Here is a 5,526-nt window from a genome sequence, read left to right as displayed (position 1 = left end):
GCGGGAGCCAGGGGGTCAGCTGGGGGACTTGGCAGAACTCGAAGCGACCGGCGACGGCGGATGGCAGCGGAGTGAGACAGGGCAGGGGGTGGGGGGCCCGCAGTCAGAGCCCAGCCCCGGCCGTGCATACCTGGCAGCAGGAGCTCAGGGGGCCCGGGCCACGTGCGGGACGCCATAGGCAAGGTCGTCGCTCTTGGTCACGTTGTCATGGCTGTGACGTTTGGGACGCGCTCAGGTCAGACGGCAGCCCACGAGGGGTCACGCGGGGTGGAGGACGTGGCCTCCTGCATCTCAGTCTGCTTCCCGGCTTCGCTGAGACGCAGCTGGCACGGGACGTGGCGCGAGGTGCAGGTGTGCGCCGTGGCGAGTCACTGCACCTGCGTGTGGTGCAGCGCGGGCCGCGGCAGGGTTGGCTGACGCCCGCAGCACGTCGCTGGATCGCCGCGTCTCCTCCGTGCGAGAGCCTTTGACGTCTGTCTGAGCGCCTGGCGCGTGTGCACAGCGGCCTCGCTCATTCCAGTCGCCACGCTGCTCATCGCACCCCCGAGTTCCTGCTCCTCTCACCGGAGTGCGCCCCGTCGGCAACACCGCCCCAGCCGCGTTCCAGACTCCGTTTCCATGACCAGGGCTTTTTCTTAACATTTCACATACGAATGATCCTGCAGAATCTGACTTTCTCTGAGTTACCTCGTCCATGTTGTTGCCAGAAGTATAATTTCATTCTTATGTCTGAATATGTACGCGCACACGTGTGTGTGTGTGTGTGTGTGTGTGTGTGTGCGTGTGTCAATCACACCTGAATCCATGCATCCATGCACGGACACATGCGTCGTTCTGTGTCTGGCCACTGTGAGTAGCGCCGCGGTGAGCTTGGCGGGCATCGCTTGAAGATCCTCCTTTCGTTTTCGTTGGATGTAGACCAAGAGTGGGGCTGTGGGGCCGCGGGCCGTTCTGTTTTACGTATGTGGGGGACGCCACCCCGTTTCCCGGAGCGGCGGCACCAGTGTCTATGCTGAGCCACAGCGTGCAGGGCTTCGCTTTTCCGCATCCTCGTCAGCACGTGCTCCCTCTTGGGTTCTGGACGTTAGCCGTACGACAGGTGCGAGCTGGAATCTCGCGATGCTCCGACGTGTGTCTCCCTGGTGATTAGAGATGTCCAGTCATGTGGGGGACGCCACCCCGTTTCCCGGAGCGGCGGCACCAGTGTCTATGCTGAGCCACAGCGTGCAGGGCTTCGCTTTTCCGCATCCTCGTCAGCACGTGCTCCCTCTTGGGTTCTGGACGTTAGCCACACGACAGGTGCGAGCTGGAATCTCGCGATGCTCCGACGTGTGTCTCCCTGGTGATTACGGATGTCCAGCCCCTTTCATGCACCTGTGGGCCACCTGTGGGTCTCTGGAGCTCGATCCCTTCCCTGTCCTCAGCCACCAAAGGTAACTAACAGACTTATGGACACAGGAACCCTCCAGTGGCGGGCTCGAGAGGTACGTGAGCATCCTCAAGGTGGAACCTGTTACAGTTAAAAAACAAAGCTTTAAGTAGGTGATTCCGTCGAGATTGTTCAGTGCAGAGCGATGAGCATGGTGCTGATCCCGGCCTGGCGTGCAGGGAGCGCCTCGTGCAGTTTGCCTTCCACGCACCACGAGGGGGCGGGGCGCACAAGACACACTGCAGTCACCCAGACGTGCAGATGGGGCCACTGCATGAAGGTCACGGGAAGGCGGGTCATGCTTCAGGCCTCACCGAGTGCTCGGGTCCGGATCACGGTTCTTCATGCCCCTCAGCACGTGGCATGAGCCCGTCGAGGCCACGTGCTGGCCCCGTGGGCTGCTCTGCTGTGCGTCCCTGCAACATCGTCGTGCCCTACAGGCCAGGGTCTCCTGCCTCCCAGCCCCCTCCCGCCACCGAGATGTGCGGCCGCCCAGTGTGAGAGGTGACGACCGAGTGAGCAGGACCCCGAGCACCCAGCCCGCGCACACGGCAGACGCGGCCAGGTCGAAGGTCGTCAGCGTGCATGGCTTCGGTCTCAACGCATCTGTCCCTTTTAAATTGTGGAGCCGTGACCTCAGCTCACAGCTTTCGGGACAGACAAGGGTCGGGTCTGCCTGTCTGTCGAGGGACAATGGAGTGTCCCCCTTCCCTCCAGTGGCCATTTCTCCCGTGCTTTGTGATGCGCTGACGATGTCCTGCTGCTCACAGCTGGAAGCTCACGGTGACGGGCGGCCTCCCGTTGCTGGTGGCGGGCACGTCACACGTGAGTTTCCGATGCTGTGAGCACGACAGCCCCACAGGTGACCTGCAGACAATACGGGTTGTGGTTCCCACCTGTCACGCAGCCGAAGCCCTGGCTCTGAGTCCTCTCTCTCGTTCTGATAAACACACGGTTTTCTAGAACATTCCGTACCCATCTGCGTGCATAATCCCTAAGGTAAGTATCGCCTGCTTTCTCAGCACCTTATGCCGGACAAAACGTGTGGGCAGAATTTCCATTCACTTCCGAGTGCGCAAACCACAGTCACAAAAATCTGAATAAAACCTGAAAAATCGGTGAGAATAAATGAAATGGTTTGGCCTCGGAGCGGAGCTGCGCGTTTGAGTCCCGGCTCCCTGCGTGAAGAGTCCTTCTGCCGACATAAAACAAAGCGTCGCCGTGTTCTGGATGTTGAAGTCGCTGCTGGAAGCATAATTGGCAGAGGAGACTCTGCCATCATCCCGGACGTGTCGCAGACGTCCTGCTGGTCGGGAATGCCTGGTGACGAGCAAGCGTCAGCACCGCCTGGGAACGCACGCGAGGGTCTTGCCGGTGCCCAGCACGCGACACACGCGCGGTCCAGGACAGGGAGTGGGGAGCCGGCTGCCGGGGGCTTCGGGGCACGGGCAGCGACGTGAGTGGTGACCACTGGGGGCTGAGGACGCATCCGCTCTGTGTGCCTGTCCTTTCGCCGCGACAACAAGCTGCTCCGCTGCGGGTGGCTTACGCCCGCAGCACGGCGTCCGCTCAGCGCTCGGGACGCCCCAGGCGCCAGGACGGGCACGTCGGCAAGGCCGTGCTCCCTGTGACGTTCCTGCGGGACAGCCTCCCGCCTCGTCCGGCCTCCCATGGCCGTTCCTTCGCCGCTCGGCCTGTGGCTGCATCTGTCCATCTCTGCGTCCCTCATCGCTGGCCTTCTTCCCGGTGCGAGCCTCTGGGTCCTCTCCTCTTCTTATAAGGACACAAGTCACTGGATCGGGGCCACCCTGAGTCCAGGATCATCTCATCTGCCGTCTCTAACTCCTCCCATCTGCAAAGTCCTCCCTTCCAGAGCAGGTCCCGCCCTGAGGTTCCCTGTGGGCATCAGGCTTTAGGGGACACTGTCCACCCTAATGGGAGCTGAAGGGGGTTGGAATCTGCCACCCCAAATACACCACTTTAGTGTGAGGGGCATTTTGAGCCTAAGGTGGTTAAAAACATTAGGTGCAGAAAGGACTGTGTGCCCTCCCCTCGTCTGCTGAAAACTGGGCAGTCCCCCTCCGTGAAGCTGTCCCCTCCGTGAAGCTGTCCCCCTCCATGAAGCTGTCCCCCTCCGTGAAGCTATCCCCTCTATGAAGCTGTCCCCTCCGTGAAGCTGTCCCCTCCGTGAAGCTGCCCCCTCTATGAGGCTGTCCCCTCCGTGAAACTGCCCCCTCCGTGAAGCTGTCCCCTCCGTGAAGCTGTCCCCTCCGTGAAGCTGTCCCTTCCGTGAAGCTATCCCCTCTATGAAGCTGTCCCCTCCGTGAAGCTGTCCCCTCTGTAAAGCTGTCCCTTCCGTGAAGCTGTCCCCTCCGTGAAGCTGTCCCCTCTGTGAAGCTATCCCCTCTATGAAGCCGTCCCCTCCGTGAAGCCGTCCCCCTCCTTTGCCCCAGCAGGCAGGGGACACCGTCGTCCCTGGACAGAGAAGGCCAGCGCGGATGTGTGTCCGCACGGACAAGCCTTACCTCCCGTTAGCTCCCCCACGAACTGGCCTTCCCACGGCGGTCGCCCCAGAAACCCAGACGCCTGTCCTTTGCCTCATCTCTTGCGTGGAATTCACTTCTCCGTAGAATGGCAGCTGAAGCCCGAGGCACGTGCTTCTTCAGAGTCTGCACCTGTTCTCTCCGGAGGCCTCCATGGCCCTAAATCCTTTTTACTGTAAACCTTTTATTAGTTTAATTCGCAGGCCTCCATCACAGAACCTAAGAGGGTAGAGGAAAAGTTTTCCTCCCCCACGTGCCCAAGAATCCTAAATTGTCCACTGAGCTTTCCCCCGGAGATGAGACGCGCAGGATGCAGGCACTGGAGAGGTAATACTGTTTCTCACCATTCACCCCAGATGCCAACGCGGGGCGCTGAGGACCCACAGCCGAGTGTCTGGCGCCTCTCAGGTACCCAGCTGGGCGGCCTTGAGCACAAACCGCAGCAGGCTACACGGGCGGCCCGCTCCATCCCGCACCCGGTCCCGTGAGCTCCTCCCCGGGGTGTGCTGAGCTCCCTCCGCACAGGGACGGTTGGCCCCTGGGCCAGGGACAGTCGGCCTCAGAGGTCCGTGGCCGGGGTGGCACACGCAGCTTGGGGACGGGCAGTGCCCAGCAGGCTTTCTCCCCCGGAACAGCCCAGTGTGAGACGTACAGGCCTAGCGAGCAGGACCCCGAGCACCCAGCCGTGTGGGAGGCGAAGCTGGAGGTGGGGCACGTTGGCTCCTAGCAGCTCTCCCGCCAGTGACCGGACAGGAAGCCGCCGTGCAGGGCCCGGCACGCACGGCATGTCCCAGGCCAGCACAAAGCACCAAGCTGATCCGACAGACCTCGTCCACTTGCTGCCTCGTGACCAGCGGACGGCTTGCCCTCCCCTGCTGCCCATGTGTCGTCCAGGATGGCTCTTGGGTCACATGGAGTGGCTCTGTGACCGTCCCGCTTCAGCACTGGAGGGTACGTGCTGGCCACAGCCCGCAGCGGACACGAGGTCTCCTCTCCCTGTGGCCCAGGGCTCGAGAGCGTGATGCTCCGGCCGCCCGTCCCCGCTGAGTCTCATCGACGCCCATACTTGGCTGTGGCGTCAGCGCAGCTGCACAGATACTGCACGTGTGCCCTCGAGTGGAGCTGTGTGCCAATAAAACTTTATGCACAAAGCCCGGCGGAGGGCCGAGCTGGCCCGTGGGCTCTGGCTCGCTCACCTCTGCTGCGAGCCGTGAATCGAGCCCAGTCCTTAATAGAGCTCGGGGCGCCCCTTTATTTTAGGGGTGGAGGGTAAGGATCCAAATCTACTTTGTCTCAATGGGAAAGATAATTTCTTTGCTCCACGTCCTCAAATGTAAAACATGCCTCCTGATCTCGTGAAAGGACGGACAGAACCTAGAGATAAAAAGTTGCGGTTCGCATAAATCAAAGCAACCAAAGAGATGAGAACGACTTTGCAGAAAAGATCCCTTTTAGCGGTCCTGCTAAGCGGGCTGCGGGAGCACTGCCCATCACCTGCTGCTTCTAGTCATTTCCAGTTTTCTGGGACATAATGGATACGCGCACTGAGAAATT

Source organism: Pteropus alecto, unplaced genomic scaffold (genome assembly GCF_000325575.1).
Source record: "Pteropus alecto unplaced genomic scaffold, ASM32557v1 scaffold142, whole genome shotgun sequence".
In the NCBI taxonomy this organism is placed as follows: Eukaryota; Metazoa; Chordata; class Mammalia; order Chiroptera; family Pteropodidae; genus Pteropus; species Pteropus alecto.
Note: the sequence above shows the minus strand (reverse complement) of the source record.